A 19232-nucleotide genomic window follows, 5' to 3' on the forward strand; every position below is an offset into this window, starting at 1 on the left:
GGTGGCTAATAGGTAAGTATTTGCAACCAAATGCAAAATATGGTTGCCAAAAGTGATGGCGGGAGCGCCAAAAAATAAGCCAGGACATCAAACCTTTTGGTGACCAGTAGATTGTGGTCACAAAAAGGAAACTCACAAAAAGGAAACTGTAACAAAACTAAATGCTTGAATCAAAAACATGTTTAATCCTGAGCCTTGAGCTATTCCTTCATTGTTTCCTCTTTCCTTGAGCTTTCAATCTGTTCATCAAACTCTAGCCACCATGTCCGTTCACTTCATCCCCTAGTTTTGCTGCTCTTTATCTTTGCCTCCGCCTTGTACTTACCAGGTTAGTGTCTCTCTCTCAATCTCTCTCTTTGTTCATGTGCATATATATATAATCGATTGACCTTCCTTTTTGATTGTTGCAACTCCTCACCTCCGATCGGTTCATCAAACCCTAGCCACCATATCCATTCACTTCATCCCCTGTTTTGCTGCCTCTTCATCTTCGGCTCCGCCATTGTGCTTACCAGGTCTCTCTCTCTTTATCTCTCTCTCTCTCTCTCTCTCTCTCTCTCTCTCTCTCTCTCAATATACAATGATTTTTTTTTAGATCCCTCTAATTAGTCCTATTTCATCGAATGCTCTTTGTAATTTGTCAACTCACTACCCTCATTTCTATTTTAGTGAAGAATCCATATCTATGTCTATATCTATATCTCTATCATTTGATTTTTATACATAGACATTATGATGTCTATATCTATATCTATATCTATATCTATATCTCTATCAAAGCCTGTCTGTCAATACAGTTTATAAATCTCTATGATTTGATTTTCATACATAGACTTTCTGATTGATTTATAAACTGTATCGACAGACAGGCTTTGTCTCAAGCCAAAGGAACTGTATTCTTTTAGTTCTAATAGTTGCGAGTCACATGATAATTACAAATCCACTCTTATGGATCTTTTTAGTTTACAGATATTTTAGTCTTCATGACTTTTTTTGGGTCCCTAACATCAATCAAATACTCAAAAATGAATAAAAGCTCAAAATAGAGCACTATTAGATGAAAATATGTTCTTGCCTAGTGAACAACCACCTTCAAGACACCACATAGTGATTCAAGGATTGGCAAGTGGAAAGTAACTTAATGTTAGCCCTGGTTTTATGCACACTCATGAAATGATGATTTATTTGCTTGGATTGGCTTGTTGCACTTGGAACCTATTTTGGGAGTTTCTTCAAGTTGTTTGGAAATTGTGCTCTTCTTATAGCAGAATCTGAGTTTTAAGTGGCTCTTGGCATCTTTAAGCTGAAAAAACATATAAATATATATATATATATATATATCTATTTGGGAGAGTCCATTTGACAAGCCACTACCTTTAAAGTTCAAATCCTTTCAACAGTTTTGCTTTTCTTCCTCCTCATAGACTTCATGAACTTGCCCAATCTTCAGTCCCAACTACCACAAATATAGTAATAGCACCAGTAATGGAAACATTATCTTCTCAGATAATGAGTCAGGAATTCTATATTTGTTACAACCATCTCATCATGTTACTGCAGGAAAATTTTAGATAATTGTAATTTAGGCACTTTTTTTTTTTTTTGAAAGACCATGGCTGAAATGGATGAAAAAATAAGGAACATCATACAAGTGAACAACCTCCACATTGAGAATAAGATATTGTTTGAAAAACATTGTTGATGGACACCTCTTGGTGGTGATTGCCTGGTTGAAGAAGTATTATAGAATATTTTGGTAAAGTCCAACCTCAATGTGTTGGTAAATGTTGCATTATGGGAATAGGATGTATTATTTGGATTTCAAACTATTTCATAGTTAAATATGGAGCTTGAGCATAAATGGGATAGACTCACTGTATTGGCAAATGTTTGATACATTTTTAATCAAATTTTCTTTAGATAAAAATCTTTTGATGACAGAATTAGACTAAAGAATGTGCTGTAAAATTGCAGTTGTGGTGAGTCGTGGTGTGTGGTGTAGTCGTATGATTATATCTTCTCGATGATTTTCCTTTTTCTTTATCTTATACTTGTTGCTATAGTCCTATGCTATGATCATTCCCAAAGAAAGAAATGTAAGTGGCCTTGCAGCTTCATGTGCATATGAACTATGGTGTTTGACTCTGAGCAGCTTTTGTTGTACACAAATTATGCTGGATGCCTTGCATCTCCAAAACAGCATGAATGTCTAGAAGTAACTTCAAAGTATTATGTAACAGTTAAGGCTTATATCAACGATTTAAAAGGAAAAAATTGATTGGGTTTATCCCAATAATAACAATTTCTTAGCAATTTATCTTAATGCAGTAAGTTTCCACAGAGAGTAATCAAGGTTTTTAAAAGAGGGTACTAGCAAAGCACACTTCATTTATGATGCCTAGAAACTGAAATTATATGAACTTTTAAGGCTCTAATGTTCAGCAAACAACCATCCATACAAAATTGCCCCTTCGCAATAGTCCTGTACAATAGTGGCTCTTTGTGGCAGCTGCAGCTGCGGCAACTTTGTGCATTGTAGAAGCTCTTTGTCCTACTCTTTGTTGCATCATTGGGGCAGCAACAACTTGTATTTGGTGCTTTGTGCATTGTGGCAACAACTTGCTGTAGCAGCAGCTTTATGCTGCAACAACAACTTCTTATTGGTTCTTAATATTTTTCTCTTCTTTTCTTGACAGCAACAGCAGTATTCAATATTATGCTGATTGAATACTAGAACAACCATAATGGAATCAATAACTATTATAGTTTGAATAATATAGGAAGGAATGTGAGATTTTATGCTTGCCTACAGCGTGTAAATAACTTTTTCACCTTATAACAAAATTAGCCTCCAAAATAAGAATAAAATTCATATTTAATTCATATTTAGTTAATTGGTTTTTGGTTTATTCACCTAACATAATCTTCACTTTGTAGGTCACCAAATATGGGCAAGAGTTGGATGTCAATTAGAAATAGATTGAGTTCAGAGTATAGAGAAGGGGTTAAGTCATTTCTCCAATTTGCAATGACAAATGTTGGCCTAGATAATAGAATTCGTTGTCCGTGTGTGGATTGCCTAAATTTTGAACATCATACCTTTAAGGATGTGGAGTATTATTTGATCCGAAAAGGGATATCACTTTCATACAAGACTTGGGTGCACCATGGGAAAACTGTTTCCGTCAATCAACCTCGTGTGTGGAATAATGACAATGACATTGAAGGTGTTGGTGATGAAGGGACAACCAATGAATGCCTTGACGTTGAAGATGAAATGTATGATATGTTAGAAGACCGCCGTATGGCACATATTTTTGATGATGATGAAGATGATGAGTGGTATGATAATGAGCAAAGAGAGGATGCACAAAACTTTGATAAATTGTTAGAGGATGCTCATCGTCCATTATACCTTGGTTGTCAGAAGTTTACTTTGTTATCGTTTGTCATTAAGATGCTTCATATAAAAGTGTTAAACAAGTGCAGCAATAAGTCTTTTGACATGTTGTTGGGTGTATTGAAAGACCTTTTACCAGAAAGTGATCAAAAGATTCCATGCACCCTTTATGAAGCGAAGGAATTTTTACATGACTTGGGTTTAGGATATGTGCCTATTCATGCATGTAAGTATGATTGTGCTCTTTTTTTGGAAGGAAAATGCAAATTTAGAAAATTGTCCAATTTGTAAGGAACCTAGATACAGACTGAATGATGGCAAGGGTAAGTAGATACCTTATAAAATTTTGAGATATTTCCTGTTGACACCAAGGTTGCAAAGATTATACATGTCAAGAAAAATAGCTGAAGATATGAGATGGCATAAAGAAAAACGTGTTGATGATGGCATATTAAGGCATCTAGCCGATGGTGAGGCGTGAAAGGATTTTGATAGGCAGCATACTGTGTTTGCCCAAGAACCACGTAATGTGAGGTTAGGGTTGGCCACACCCTTTTGGAAATATGAGCAACTCATATAGTATGTGGCCTGTGGTAGTTATGCCTTATAACCTACCACCGTGGAAGTGTATGAAACAACCATTTTCCATGATGTCATTGCTTATTCCTGGACCGCAAGCACTAGGGAGAGATATTGATGTTTATTTGAGGCCATTAATTGACGAGTTGAATGAGTTATGGGAAGATGGTGTAGTTACTTATGATGCCTCAAGTGGGGCAAGTTTCTGAATGCATGCAACTGTTATGTGGACTATTAATGACTTTCTTGCATATGGTAACTTGTCAGGGTGGAGTACAAAAGGATATTTGGCTTGTCCCAATTGTAATGAGAATGCTTCATCACAACGGTTAAGAAGTAAGATAGGAGACACTGGTGCTCGCCGATATTTACCTGAAGACCATCCTTGGTGAAAAAGTAAGCTCTTTAATGGTAAGGCAGATGATCGAGCAAGACCTTTGGAGTTGACAGGGGAAAAAATATTAAATCAATTGGATTTAGGAACATTTAAACCATTTGGGAAGCATCCAAGCAACCAAAAAAGAAAAATGGATGAAAATACTGTCCTGAATTGGACAAAGAAAAACATATTTTTCGAATTGCCTTACAGGAAGACACTCAAATTACGACATAACCTCGATGTCATGCACATAGAGAAGAACATATGTGATAATTTAATTAGGACTTTGTTGAGCATTGATGGAAAGAATAAGGACACGGAAAAAGCACGCATGGATTTAGAGGATATGAAAATTAGGAAAGATTTGCACTTAAAGAGGCATGCGGATGGGTCATTTGAAAAGCCCATTGCATTGTACACATTGTCCTTAAAGGAAAGACAAGGTTTTTGTGAGTTCTTAAAATCGATTAGGTATCCTGATGGATATGCAGCAAACATCTCTAATTGTGTGAGCACAAAGGGCGGCAAGTTATCCGGTTTGAAAAGCCATGATTGCCATGTCCTTATACAACGATTTCTTCCTATTGGAATGCGTGGGTATCTTAACAAGGACATTTCTATTGCATTGTTCGAGTTGGGAAATTACTTTCGACAATTATGTTCAAAAATAGTGAGGGTGAATGATTTGGAGAAATTACAAGAGAGCATAGTACTCATACTTCGAAAGCTAGAAAAAAAATTTCCACCTACATTCTTTGATGTGACAGCTCACTTAGCTATTCACTTGCCTCGCGAAACCATTCTTGGAGGGCCAGTGCAATATCGATGGATGTACCCTATCGAAAGGTATTTTTATGCATTTTCTATGAAATTATATTTTTTACTATTATAGTACCATATATATGGTTCATATAATAATTTCCTGTTATTTGTTGAAGATTACTCGGGATTTTGAAAGGGTATGTAGCAAATCGAGCTCACCCAGAAAGTTCAATTGCAGAAGCTTACATCGTCAAAGAATGCCTAACTTTTTGCTCTATGTGTCTTGGTGGGATTGAAACTGTATTTAACAGAGAGGAAAGAAATGAAGATGGTGGTGATGTTGGTTCAGGGCATTCAGTTTTTTCACAAAAAGTCCGTACTTTTGGGCTAACTCAAAGGGTAGTTGACGTGTCTGAGAATGAAAGAACAGTGGCTCATTGGTTTATCTTGTACAATAGTCCTGAAATTGATGAATATCTAGAGTATGTTGTCATTTAGTTCAGTATATGCAAAATGCTTTTTCATTATGATCACACTCAAGTACTAATTATTCACGTTTGTTTTTTCAAGTAGAGAACACAAGAATCAGTTATAGAATGCAAATGTACATGACATTACAAGACGAGAACAACAAGAATTTCCTAGGTGGTTCAAAGAGCGGGTAAGATATATAGATAATATGTAACCTCACATCATAAACATAATTCATTGTTCCTAAATTGATATTAACATCATGCATTCATGTAGATAAATCACTTACGAGCTGAAGGATCATCGGAAGCAACTGATGAGTTGTGGTCATTAGCTGATGGTCCTGGTCCAATAGTGAATATTTATTCGGGTTGTATTTGTAATGGCATTTCACGACCCAAACCCACCCCTATGGGTTTAGCACCGTAACTGGCCAGTAATCTGAGATTACCGAAGGCCTGCTTAATAGTAAAACAGTAATACAGAGTACAAGGGCTGGCGGAAGCCAAAACAGTAATTAAAAGATGTCCAATGAGCTGTGACAGTCTGTATGCAAAAAAAAACTTTTCATAACATATTCACATTCATAACTGAAACATATTTACATCATATACAGAAGCATTCAAGTTAGGGACCAAATCCCTACCATAACAGTACAGTACAAATATCATTCGGTCTATACATAACAGAGACAGATAGGGTTAATCTAAGACACCCCAAAAGCAGCCTTAGCTTGAACAAATCTGGAACCTCGAAGTGAGGCACAAAGGTTGGCTTGACAAAAACAAGAGCTTAGCTTGACGCTCCTAGCATCGGTCCGGTGCCTGAACACCTACATATATATATATATATAAGTAGTGAGCTAAAGCCCAGTGAATAACATATGCGTAAAGAGGTTAAGAATGAATGTCCTTTCAGTATTGAAAACAGTCATTTATCAGTATATCAGTCATTCATAAACTATAATAGTCATATGTGGTACATCCAATAGCAAAACAGTACAGTAGGTCTTAACAGACCGAGCAGTCAATGATGGCCATCATATCAGTAAACAGTAGTGGTTCCAACATGAGAACCGACAGAGATCTCTGTAACAGTAGCAGTAACAGTTTAGTAATAGTAAATTGCTATGGATGCCACGAATACAGTTCACAAATAGGACAGACATTCATTCAGTAAACAGTGTCATTTTATAAAGCAGTACAATCGTTTGTTCAGGAAATAATCTCAATTGAACATATCTTTACTACATTGTTACTCACAGAGTTCTGGGCTACAGATAAGCTAGTACGCGTCGTCGGATGCCAACCCTACACAGTTACAGAACGAACACACACTAAGCTACATAGTTGGGAAATAATAACTTAACCCCTAACTTGACTCGGTGTAGTTCTACATCAATATCCTCATTAAGATGCGTTAAACTAGGCCTAGGAATGCCTAGGATGAAATGAGGATGCAAAGATGTACTTTCAAATATTTTTAAGAATTTTTGCTGAAACAGGGGTCTCGCTCGAGCGTGGCTTTCTCCGCTCGAGCGGACATGCAGACAAAAGGGCTCCGCTCGAGCGTGTATTCCTCCGCTCGAGCGGACTATAAACTACAGTAAAAATACTGGATGCACGAAATTCACGCTCGATGGGCGCTCGATACCCGCTCGAGCGTGAGACACAAGTCCTCGCTCGAGCGTGCATTCCCCCGCTCGAGCGGACTGTAAACACATGCCAAGTACTGGATACATGCAATTCACGCTCGAGCGTTACTTTCCCTGCTCGAGCGGACTGCATGAACTCAGTGTGTACGCTCGAGCATGGAGTTCCCCGCTCGAGCGTCAGTCCAAAATCTGGAATTTCCAGATTTAAACCTCAAGCTCAAAACTCAACTTTAAAGCATCAAATTCGATCTTTTTGGGCTAATTTTCTAGAAAACACTTGTAAACTCATAATATTACATGTTTTGAAGATCAATTTGAGAAATCAAAGCCCAAAGGTAGTTTAATTAAACACACTTTTCAAATAAACTTCAAGAACATAATTTACATGTAACATGCAAGTGTCCTAATGAACTCAAAGCTTCTAATACATGCTCAATTGAGTCTAAACTTCCAAAAACATGGTGAATTCATGTACTAGAACTATAATATGAACATGCATGTAACAATTTTCATGAACATAACCTCAAAACTTCCATATAAGGACATGCATGCATGGATTAAGCTTCAATTCAACAATTTAATCCAATTTTTGACTCAACTCACTCAATTACCATGTACCATGCAAGAATCTACTAAATTTCATGATCAAGAAGGGAAATTCTCTACCTTATGTCTTAAGTTCAAGATGTAGAAGCTCAATATGCAATTCTCCTTCAAATTCTCCAAGCAATCTTTGATGAATTCTATTTTCTCTCAATTCCCTCTCTCTCTAGTTGGTTTTGCTCTAGGAAATGAGCTGAAGAAATGTTGTACCAACATGTATGAAGTGGAGAGGGGTTACCTAGATAAATCCACTAGATGGCAATTTGGTGATTAAGGCCAACTCTTGTAATTTACCATTATTAAATCTATTTTAATCATACCCAATTAAATTTCAATTAAATATACCATAAAATTACATAAATTCTAACGAGTATAAAACATTAAGCAATTTCGGATTCGGCCGCCGATAAGGCCTTCAATTAGCAGTTTAAACATAAAACATGAACAGATAGTTCACTGACAAACAGATAGAAATGCATTCAAACTAATACATTCAATCAATCAGTTCAGGATTTCAGTCAATCAGTCAGTTCACATGCTTAATCATGGATTAGCACTAATCAGTGGTGAGGGTTGTCACAGCCTCCCCTCCTTATAAAGAGTTTGGTCCTCCAAACTTAAATTACTTTCATTTTGGAAGAAAACAGGATTCAGTGGGAACAAGTCCGGATATCTTTTCATCATATCATCTTCCCTCTCCCAAGTGGCATACACGCCACCATGGTTTTGCCAGTCAACTTTCACTAACGGAATCTCTTTATTCCTTAACTTTTTGATCCGTCGGTTTACAATTTGAATAGGCCGTTCTTCATAGGTGTAGTCGTCACTTAGCACTACACGAGTAGGTTCAAACAAATGGAAGGGATCCCGAAGGTATTCCCTCAACATTGAAATATGGAACACGTTATGCATATGCTCCATTTCAGGAGGAAGCGCTACTTGATACACCACCGGATTAATCTTCTCAATAATCTTATACGGTCCGATATATCTCGGCGCTAGCTTACCCTTGACCCCAAAACGAGTCTGGCCCTTCATCGGTGTCACTTTTACAAAAACATGATCACCTACTTCATACTCTCTGTCTCGCCTTCGGACATCCGCATAACTTTTCTGTCGGCTTTGTGTGGTTTTCAGTCTCTGTTGGATCAGTTTCACTTTTTCGGTAGTTTCTTGTACAATCTCGGGCCCAAGCAAAGGCCCATCTCCAACTTCTGCCCAACAAATCAGAGATCGACATTTTCAGCCATATAATGCCTTGAAAGGCGCCATACCAATGCTCGAGTGAAAACTGTTGTTGTAGGCAAATTCAGCTAAAGGCAAATGGCTTTCCCAATTCCCTTAGAAATCAAGAGCACACATTCTCAGTAAATCCTCCATAGTCTGGATGGTTCTTTCTGACTGGCCATCTGTCTGAGGATGGTATGCACTGCTTAGTTTCAGTTCAGTACCCAATGCTGTCTGTAAGCTTTGCCAGAACCTCGATGTAAACTTCGAATCCCTATCAGAAACAATGGACACAGGCACTCCATGCAGTCTAACAATCTCATCAATATAGAGTATAGCCAATTTGTCCGCATTATAAATGGTTTTGACAGGTAAGAAATGTGCAGATTTAGTCAGTCTATCAACGATAACCCAAATTGAATCCATACCTTTGCTGGAGCGAGGTAAACCAACAATGAAATCCATAGTAATATGTTTCCATTTCCACTCCGGTATCGGTAAGGGTTACAGTAAACCTGCAGGTCGTTGATGTTCGGCTTTGACTTGTTGGCAATGAAGACATTTCGCTACAAAGTCGGCAATTTCTTTCTTCATTTCCGGCCACCAGAAATTCAGTTTCAAGTCTTGATACATTTTTGTGTTTCCTGGGTGAATAGATAGTTTTGAATTGTGGCCTTCCTGCAGAATTCTTCTTTTCAGTTCAGAATCACTCGGTACACATAATCTTCCTTGGAATTTCAACACATTGTTCTCAAATTTGAAATCCAGCCTCGGTTTGGATTCCCGTTCTTCAATGATCTTCTTCAAGAAGTCATCCTGTTGCTGTTTCTCTTTAATTTCCTCAATCAGTGCCGGTTGAGCAGAAATAGCAGCTAAGGTTCCACCTTGTTCACACAAAACGATCTTAACTTTGAATCTTTCAAAGGTCACATAGCAACTCTTTCTATCCGGTGAGTAAACAAGCTAAGTTTCCAATCGATTTCCGACTCAGTGCATCGGCAACAGTGTTAGCATCTCCGGATGGTACAAAATTTGCAAATCATAGTCTTTAATCAGTTCTAACCATCTCCGCTGCCTCATGTTCAGTTCTTTCTGTGTGAAGAAGTATTTCAAACTCTTGTGGTTTATATACACCTCACATGTTGCCCCATAAAGGTAGTGACGCCAAATTTTTAGTACAAACACAACTGCAGCAAGTTCCAAATCATGGGCCGGGTAGTTCTTTTCATGCAGTCTCAGCTGTCGGGAAGCATATGCAATGACTTTCCCATTTTGAATTAAAACACATCCCAAACCCTTATGAGAAGCATCACTAAATATGGTAAAACCATCTGTACCTGAGGGTAGGGTGAGAATCGGTGCAGTCACAAGTTGAGTTTTCAACTCTTGAAAAGCTAATTCTCTCTGCTCGGTCCAGTCAAATGATATCCCCTTCTGAGTTAACTGAGTCAGTGGTAAGGCAATCTTGGAGAAGTCTTTGACAAACCTTCTGTAATACCTGAATAAGCCTAGAAAACTTCAGACTTCGGTAACATTTGTCGGTCTAGGCCAGTTCACTACTGCTTCAATTTTCTGTGGGTCAACTGTAATACCATCCTTGCTGATCACATGTCCCAAAAACATCACAATGTCTAGCCAAAATTCATATTTAGTTAGTTTCGCATAAAGTTCCTGTTCTCTTAGGGTCTGTAGGGCAGTTCGCAAATGATGTTCATGTTCTTCCGTGCTTTTGGAATAAATTAAAATGTCATCTATGAATACAACAATAAAGTCATTGAGGAATGGTTTAAAAATTCGGTTCATAAGGTCCATAAATGCAGCTGGTGCATTGGTAACTCCGAAAGGCATAACTAAGAATTCATAATGTCCATACCTCGCTTGAAAGGCAGTCTTTTCGATGTCCTCTGTCTTGACTTTCAACTGGTGGTATCCAGATCTAAGGTCAATTTTGGAGAAAAATTGGGTACCCTGTAACTGATCGAATAAATCATCAATACGAGGTAATAGATATTTATTTTTCACTGTTACCTTGCTCAGTTCACGGTAGTCAATGCAGAGTCTCAATGAGCCGTCTTTCTTTTTCACAAATAAGACCAGCCTACCCCACGGTGAAGTCCTGGGCCTGATGAACTTCTTATCTAGCAGTTCTTGCAGCTGAACTTTCAACTCTTTCAATTCGATAGGTGCCATTCTGTACGAAGCTTTAGATACAGGCTGTGTACCCGGGATCACATCAATGGTGAACTTGATCTCCCTATCAATCAAATCCCTTGGCAGATCATCTGGGAAAACATCTGGGAATTCCCTGACTATAGGAATACTGTTCACACCAGTTTTATCATCAGTAGGTACAGTCAACACAGAACACAGATACCCTTTACACCCTCTTCTAATCAATTTAAAAGCTTTCATGGATGAAATCAGGTATGGGGGAGGTACTACTCCAATCCCGTTAAACACAAATTCAGGCAGTCCAGGTGGACGGAAAACAACTTGTTTCGTTACACATTCAATGGTAGCATGATATTTCGTTAACCAATCCATTCCCAATATCACCTCAAAATGATCTATATTCAATGGCAGTAAATCAATATACAGATGAACATCCCCAATAATAATTTCACATGCAGGGTACATATAAGCACAAGTCATAGATCCTCCAACAGGTGAAGATATGGCTAACAGATAATTCATAGGTTCTAGTGGTCTATTTAATTTGCGCGAAAAAGCATGCGATACATACGAATGTATAGACCCTGAATCAATCAATACATATGCATTTTGAGTACAAATTGAGAGTATACCTGACACAACGGTCTCGGTATTCTGTACATCTCCCGGTACAAGTGCAAACACTCGACCTTGCCTCATAGGCTCCTTTCCGGTAGCTTTGGGGTTGTGTTTTGGTGCAGCAGTTGATGCTGCGGCGCTAGCTGCAGCTTTGCTATTGCCCGGAGGAGTGGAAGGGCAATCTTTAACCATGTGGCGCACCTTGCCACACTTGTAACAAGCACCAAAGACTTTATAACACACCCCCTTATGATTCTTACCACATTCGGAGCAGGGCGGTATAGAACGGTTTCCTTGACTAAAACTGTTTGTTGACCCTGTATTTTGCTTTTGTTCAATGGGTTGTTCCGACCTTTCTTAAACTTGAAGCCTCGTCTCTTACCACGCCATTCAGACGCTGGTGTTTCAGTCTGTTTCAGTGTCTCGATGTTCGATTCAGCCATTATTGCTCGGTCAAGAACATCTACATACTTCAGTAGTTTCAGAACATTGATTCTGTCAAGAATTTCTACATTAAGGCCGCCTTTGAACTTCCTGGCCTTTTTGTAATCAGTGTCAACCATGTACGGTGCATATCTGGCGAGTTTGGTAAACTTTGATTCATACTCAGCCACGGACATCGTACCTTGTCTCAATTGTTCAAACTCGGTTACCTTACGGTCTCTGACACACTGTGGAAAGTATTTCTCAAAGAAGGCTCCCTTAAACTGAGCCCAATTCGTAACAGTATTGGTGTCGCGGACCAGCATCCACCACCTTCTGGCCTCTTCTTGTAAGGTGAAAGTAGCCAGTAACACTTTGTATGCTTCAGAACACGGAAAAACTTCAAATAATTTCTCAGTTTCTAGCACCCACGCTTCGGCCATCAATGGCTCAAGGCCTCCCTGAAATGATGGCGATTTCATTTTACTGAACTTCTGCGTTAGAGCAATGATGTCATCATTCACATTAGGTTCTGGCTGTACCGGAGGAGGTGGGGGCTGCTGGTTCTGTTGTTGCTATTGCCTTAAGGCCTCAGTTAACAGTTCAACTGTTCCTTCTAGCCTTGCCATTCTGGCAGCAGATGATTCAGTTTCATCGGCATTCCTTGCATTATCCATTTCACTATATGCAACATAGTAATAATAAACATAGAAAGTTGCATACTTTAAACACATTAACACATTGGCACATACATTCATGTCATGTCCACACACACTTTTCATGCTCATGCAATGCCCTATTACTTTTCTAGGACACCCTATAGCTCATTTGGACACGTGTGTGCGGTATAACTCGTGGTTTAGTATTGCTCTGATACCACTCTGTCATGACCCAAACCAGCCCCTATGGGTTTAGCACCGCAACCGGCCAGTAATCCGAGATTACCGAAGGCCTGCTTAACAGTAAAACAGTAATATAGAGTACAGGGGCTGGCGGAAGCCAAAACAGTAATTAAAAGATGTCCAATGAGCTGTGACAACCTGTATGCGAAAAAACTTTTCATAACATATTCACATTCATAACTGAAACATATTTACATTATATACAGAAGCATTCAGGTTAGGGACCAAATCCCTACCATAACAGTACAGTACAAATATCATTCGGTCTATACATAACAGAGATAGATAGGGTTAATCTGAGACACCCCAAAAGCAGCCTTAGCTTGAGCAGATCTGGAACCTCGAAGTGAGGCACAAAGGTTGGCTTGACAAAAACAAGAGCTTAGCTTGACGCTCTTAGCATCGGTCTGGTGCCTGAACACCAATATATATATACATATATAAGTAGTGAGCTAAAGCCCAGTGAATAACTTATGCGTAAAGAGTTTAAGAATAAATGTCTTTTTAGTATTGAAAACAGTCATTTATCAGTATATCAGTCATTCAGAAACTACAATAGTCATATGTGGTACATCCAATAGCAAAACAGTACAGTAGGTCTTAACAAACCGAGCAGTCAATGATGGCCATCATATCAGTAAACAGTAGTGGTTCCAACATGAGAACCGACAGAGATCTCTGTAACAGTAGCAGTAACAGTTCAGTAACAGTAAATTGCTATGGATGCCACGAATACAGTTCACAAATAGGACAGACATTCATTCAGTAAACAGTGTCATTTTATAAAGCAGTACAGTCATTTGTTCAGGAAATAATCTCAATTGAACATATCTTTACTACATTGTTACTCACAGAGTTCTGGGCTACAGATAAGCTAGTACGCGTCGTCGGATGCGAACCCTACACAGTTACAGAACGAACACACACTAAGCTACACAGGTGAAAAATAATAACTTAACCCCTAACTTGACTCGGTGTAGTTCTACTTCAATATCCTCATTAAGATGCCTTAAACTAGGCCTAGGAATGCCTAGGATGAAATGAGGATGCCAAAATGTACTTTAAAATACTTTTCAGAATTTTTGCTGAAACAGGGGTCCCGTTCGAGCGTGGCTTTCTCCGCTCGAGCGGACATGCAGACAAAAGGGCTCCGCTCGAGCGTGTATTCCTCCGCTTGAGCGAACTGTAAACTACAGTAAAAATACTGGATGCACGAAATTCACGCTCGATGGGCGCTCGATACCCGCTCGAGCGTGAGACACAAGTCCTCGCTCGAGCGTGCATTCCCCTGCTCGAGCGGACTGTAAACACATGCCAAGTACTGGATACACGCAATTCACGCTCGAGCGTTACTTTTCCCGCTCAAGCGGACTGCATGAACTCAGTATGTACGCTCGAGCGTGGAGTTCCCCGCTCGAGCGTGAGTCCAAAATCTCGAATTTCCAGATTTGAACCTCAAGCTCAAAACTCAACTGTAAAGCATCAAATTCGATCCTTTTGGGTTAATTTTCTGGAAAACACTTGTAAACTCATAATATTACATGTTTTGAAGATCAATTTGAGAAATCAAAACCCAAAGGTAGTTCAATTAAACACACTTTTCAAATAAACTTCAAGAACATAATTTACATGTAACATGCAAGTGTCCTAATGAACTCAAAGCTTCTAATACATGCTCAATTGAGTCTAAACTTCCAAAAACATGGTGAATTCATGTACTAGAACTATAATATGAACATGCATGTAACAATTTCCATGAACATAACCTCAAAACTTCCATATAAGGACATGCATGCATGGATTAAGCTTCAATTCAACAATTTAATCCAATTTTTGACTCAACTCACTCAATTACCATGTACCATGCAAGAATCTACTAAATTTCATGATCAAGAAGGGAAATTCTCTACCTTATGTCTTAAGTTCAAGATGTAGAAGCTCAATATGCAATTCTCCTTCAAATTCTCCAAGCAATCTTTGATGAATTCTATTTTCTCTCAATTCCCTCTCTCTCTAGTCGGTTTTGCTCTAGGAAATGAGCTGAAGAAATGTTGTACCAACATGTATGAAGTGGAGAGGGATTGCCTAGATAAATCCACTAGATGGCAATTTGGTGATTAAAGCCAACTCTTGTAATTTACCATTATTGAATCTATTTTAATCATACCCAATTAAATTTCAATTAAATATACCATAAAATTACATAAAGTCTAACGAGTATAAAACATTAAGCAATTTCGGATTCGGCCGCCGATAAGGCCTTCAATTAGCAGTTTAAACATAAAACACGAACAGATAGTTCACTGACAAACAGATAGAAATGCATTCAAACTAATACGTTCAATCAATCAGTTCAGGATTTGAGTCAATCAGTCCATTAACATGCTTAATCATGGATTAGCACTAATCAGTAGTGAGGGTTGTCACATGGCATTTGATTCCACACGAAAGAGCGAGACAACTGTCGATACCTGATCAATTTAATTTTTTACATAAATATTCTTTTCGATGGACCCTAAGAAATGAACAATTTAGATTATTTAGAATGAGCCTTTAATTGACCTTACTAATCCCAACAACACCTCTCCAGCACCAACTAGAGAGGAGCTGAATCCATTTAAGATTTATCATAGTTCTTCAACGATTTTTGCTGACAACCAGATGTCGACAAAACATATATATAGAGCAATGAATAAGAAAGACAGTTAGCTTTTTTGATAGACGAACTTAAAGATCCACTCTCCCCAATTCATAGTTCTTGAACTTGTAGATCACTACAAGGAAGATATCCGAAGAAAGCCTTCAGCAGTAGACAAAACTTGAGCCTGAGAGGAGGAAATGTGTTCATTTCATGAATGAACATCAAAAAAATCAAATTAATAAAAACTTTAAATTCAAAAAATATTTAAAGAGATTTTAAAATTAAATTAACGTATGTATTATAGAATGTTGAAGTTTAACAATGTGTTATAACCTTATGCATTAAAATAAATTTTTTTTATTTATTTATTTATTTTTTTATAGAGAATCTAAATTCCATAAAATTAATGTAAGTAATGGAAACTACCAAGGAAGTTTTGAACAACCACCATAGGAATGTTGCTGTAGTGTATAACTTGAGTTTTGTATACTATTTATAATGTTTGATTTCAACGGTTTGCCTATATTTTCTCAAAAACCAAATGGATGGTAACGAGAATTGTTTTGTTACATGTGTATGTGAATTTGTTTGAGCTGTCAGTAGTATCAGTTTGGGCGGAAAGTCAAGTTCAAAATCTAGACTTCTTTTTTGTTCAGTTTCTTAGCCACCAAAAACAATCTTTCAATAATCTAAAAGTAAATAAAAAGATCAAATTTTTTAGTAAATGGTTTGTCAAATTTTTAAGTAAATGGTTTTTAAACATGTATATTCTGAAGGTATACATGTTTAACAAATCATAGCATGGTCTGTGCTATGAGGAGGTAGGCAGTTGGTCTGTACATGACTTTTTTTTTTTTTTTTTCTCTTTGTTGTTGTTGTTGTTGTTGTTGTTTCGAACTGGGCAATAAGGTTATGTGTGATTGTTAGTTTTGGGAGTAGAGTTAGATCCATTGATTTTTACAAAATTAATATAGAACTGTAAACAAAAATATTATTATTAACAACGCTTTCTTCAATTCTTTTTATTGCAGGTAGCTAAAGACGTAGTCATGCGCGTTTATGGACCTGAGTTTCCTGATGCATTAATTCTAAGTTGTTCATATATGCGTGGAGTTTTTGAGATACTTGGCATCGGACAAATATAACATGCATTTGAAATCTTTGATGTTTTGTTAAATATTTTTTGATGTGGTGAATTATTTTGGATGGATGGATGGTTATTTTGGACGTGTAATGTGTTAATATTTACAGGTGGTTGTAAATGCATACATTAACTATTATTTTGACTTTATAATTGATGGTTTTTTGTTTTTAGATTGGATTGTTGATGGATTGGTATATTGAAATTGATTGGATGGATATGAATTATGTATTAATTGCAAATGTATTATAGGTATTACAATAAATTTAGTATTATATTTAAAAAAATCATTTTTGAAATTAAAAGCTTTTTTGAGACCAATACGATTTTAGTCGCAGTAAGGTTATAGGAATGACTATTGGCGACCAATGTTTAGTCGCTAAAACATACCCTTTCGCGACCAACTTTGTTCTTAGTCGCGAAAACTTACTTTACGCGACTAACATGTTCGTCACAAATACTCAATTTCCACAACTAACTTTTCTTCTTGGTCGCTAAAACTTTACTTTCCTCGACCACAATTTTTGTCGCAAATGCTCAATCGAACAAATTTAAATCCTTTTAGTGACCAAACTATTTAGTCACTAATGCTATCTTTCAGCGACCAAAATAGTTAGTCGCTGAAAGTTAACTTTCAACGACCAACATATGATCAACTTTTGACAAATTCAAGTCCTTTTTGCCACCAACTTTTCTGGCCGCAAATAACAGTTTTTCACGACCAGATTCACTTTTGGTCGCCAATAACTTTCTCTAACGGGCTTTTGGCGACTAAATTGCGACCAACTTTTTTGGTCGCTAAAAACTATTAGCGACCAGATTTGATATTTCTGCGACCAAAAAGTTGGTCGCAGAAAGTGTTATTTCTTGTAGTGTTTATTGACTATTTTAGCCAATTTAGCTCATCCCAAACACCAAACAAGATTGGATAACAGACAAGTTGTTATTTATAGGCTCTGTTTGGGAACAAGGGTTGAGGCTAAAATAATTAATAAAGACAAAACAGATTAAAATGGTCAATAAGACAAAATGTCATATTCTACACATTAATTAATCATTTTTTTTTGTCTCACAACCATTTATTTAACTATAAAAAAAAATTCACAAATCATCCCAAACAAACACAATTTTTTTAATCTCATACGATAACCAAAAAGTCAGCTAAAATAGCCATTTGTTCCAAAACTTTAATATGTATAAATTTGGGTAGAGATTTATAAAGAAAAAGGGAAAGTAAAAAGATGAGTGATCACAAACCTTTTATAACTTTTTATCTTTTATTCTTTAAATTAATGAACCAAACACAACCTAAAAATGTCTGATATCCATACCTCCATTTTTTGGAGTACAGGCAGAATTCTCAACTAACTTTTGCCCCCACTATGCTTCAAATCTGTTCCAGACTAGGGCAATATGTCACGAACTGGACGCTTGTCATCCTTCCGAGAAATCGGCTCCATGAGTGGTACTGCATACCCCCGTGAATTATGTCCAAGGACCAACCCAGGAGATCCGATAGGGATTTACCCTGCCTGCCTTGCTGCTCATAAACTAATGTGTTTGCAAAGTACTTGGTGTAGAACTTGTATCCCTAATGAGTCAATACGTGACATGCTACCACCGCCAGTCCCTGATGCCCTCGTCAGGGGAACATTACCCTACCTGCCTCCATATTTGTCCATTCCCCTACCTATGGGAAACCCGTCCCCACGGACACCACCCTTGGTGCGGTCGCCACAATGAAGGTGCTTAGTGTAAGTCCCACGTACCATCCCCATCACAGTGCCCCTAGGTTGGCTCTGATACCACTTGTCACGGACTGGGCGCTTGTCACCCTCCTGAGAAGCTAATTCTATGAGTGATACTGCATACCCCCATGAATTATGCCCAAGGACCAATCCAAGAGATGCGATAGGGATCTACCCTGCCTTCCTTGCCGCTCACAAACTAATGCGCTTGCAAGGTGCTTGGTGTAAAACTCGCATCCCTAATAAGTCAGTACATGACAGATAGCTCTAACCACACTTTCAATGTCTTTAAGCACCTTAGCAAGTAAAATGAATAAAAGCTCCAGTAACATTAAAATTTGAAAACTATCATTATATTTATTGTTATAAAATAAGTAAAATACTTTTTGGGGTAGGGTTATTATCTAACAACTTGTTTGGCCAGAGAGCGTTTTATTAGGAAACAGAACCCAGAAAGTAGTAGTTGATCATGTTGGCTTTTCCCAAAAAGTGCTTCTTTGAGGTACTTAGGG

The sequence above is a fragment of the Camellia sinensis genome, chromosome 10, assembly GCF_055761805.1.
Source record: "Camellia sinensis isolate YWXY chromosome 10, ASM5576180v1, whole genome shotgun sequence".
Classification (NCBI taxonomy): Eukaryota; Viridiplantae; Streptophyta; class Magnoliopsida; order Ericales; family Theaceae; genus Camellia; species Camellia sinensis.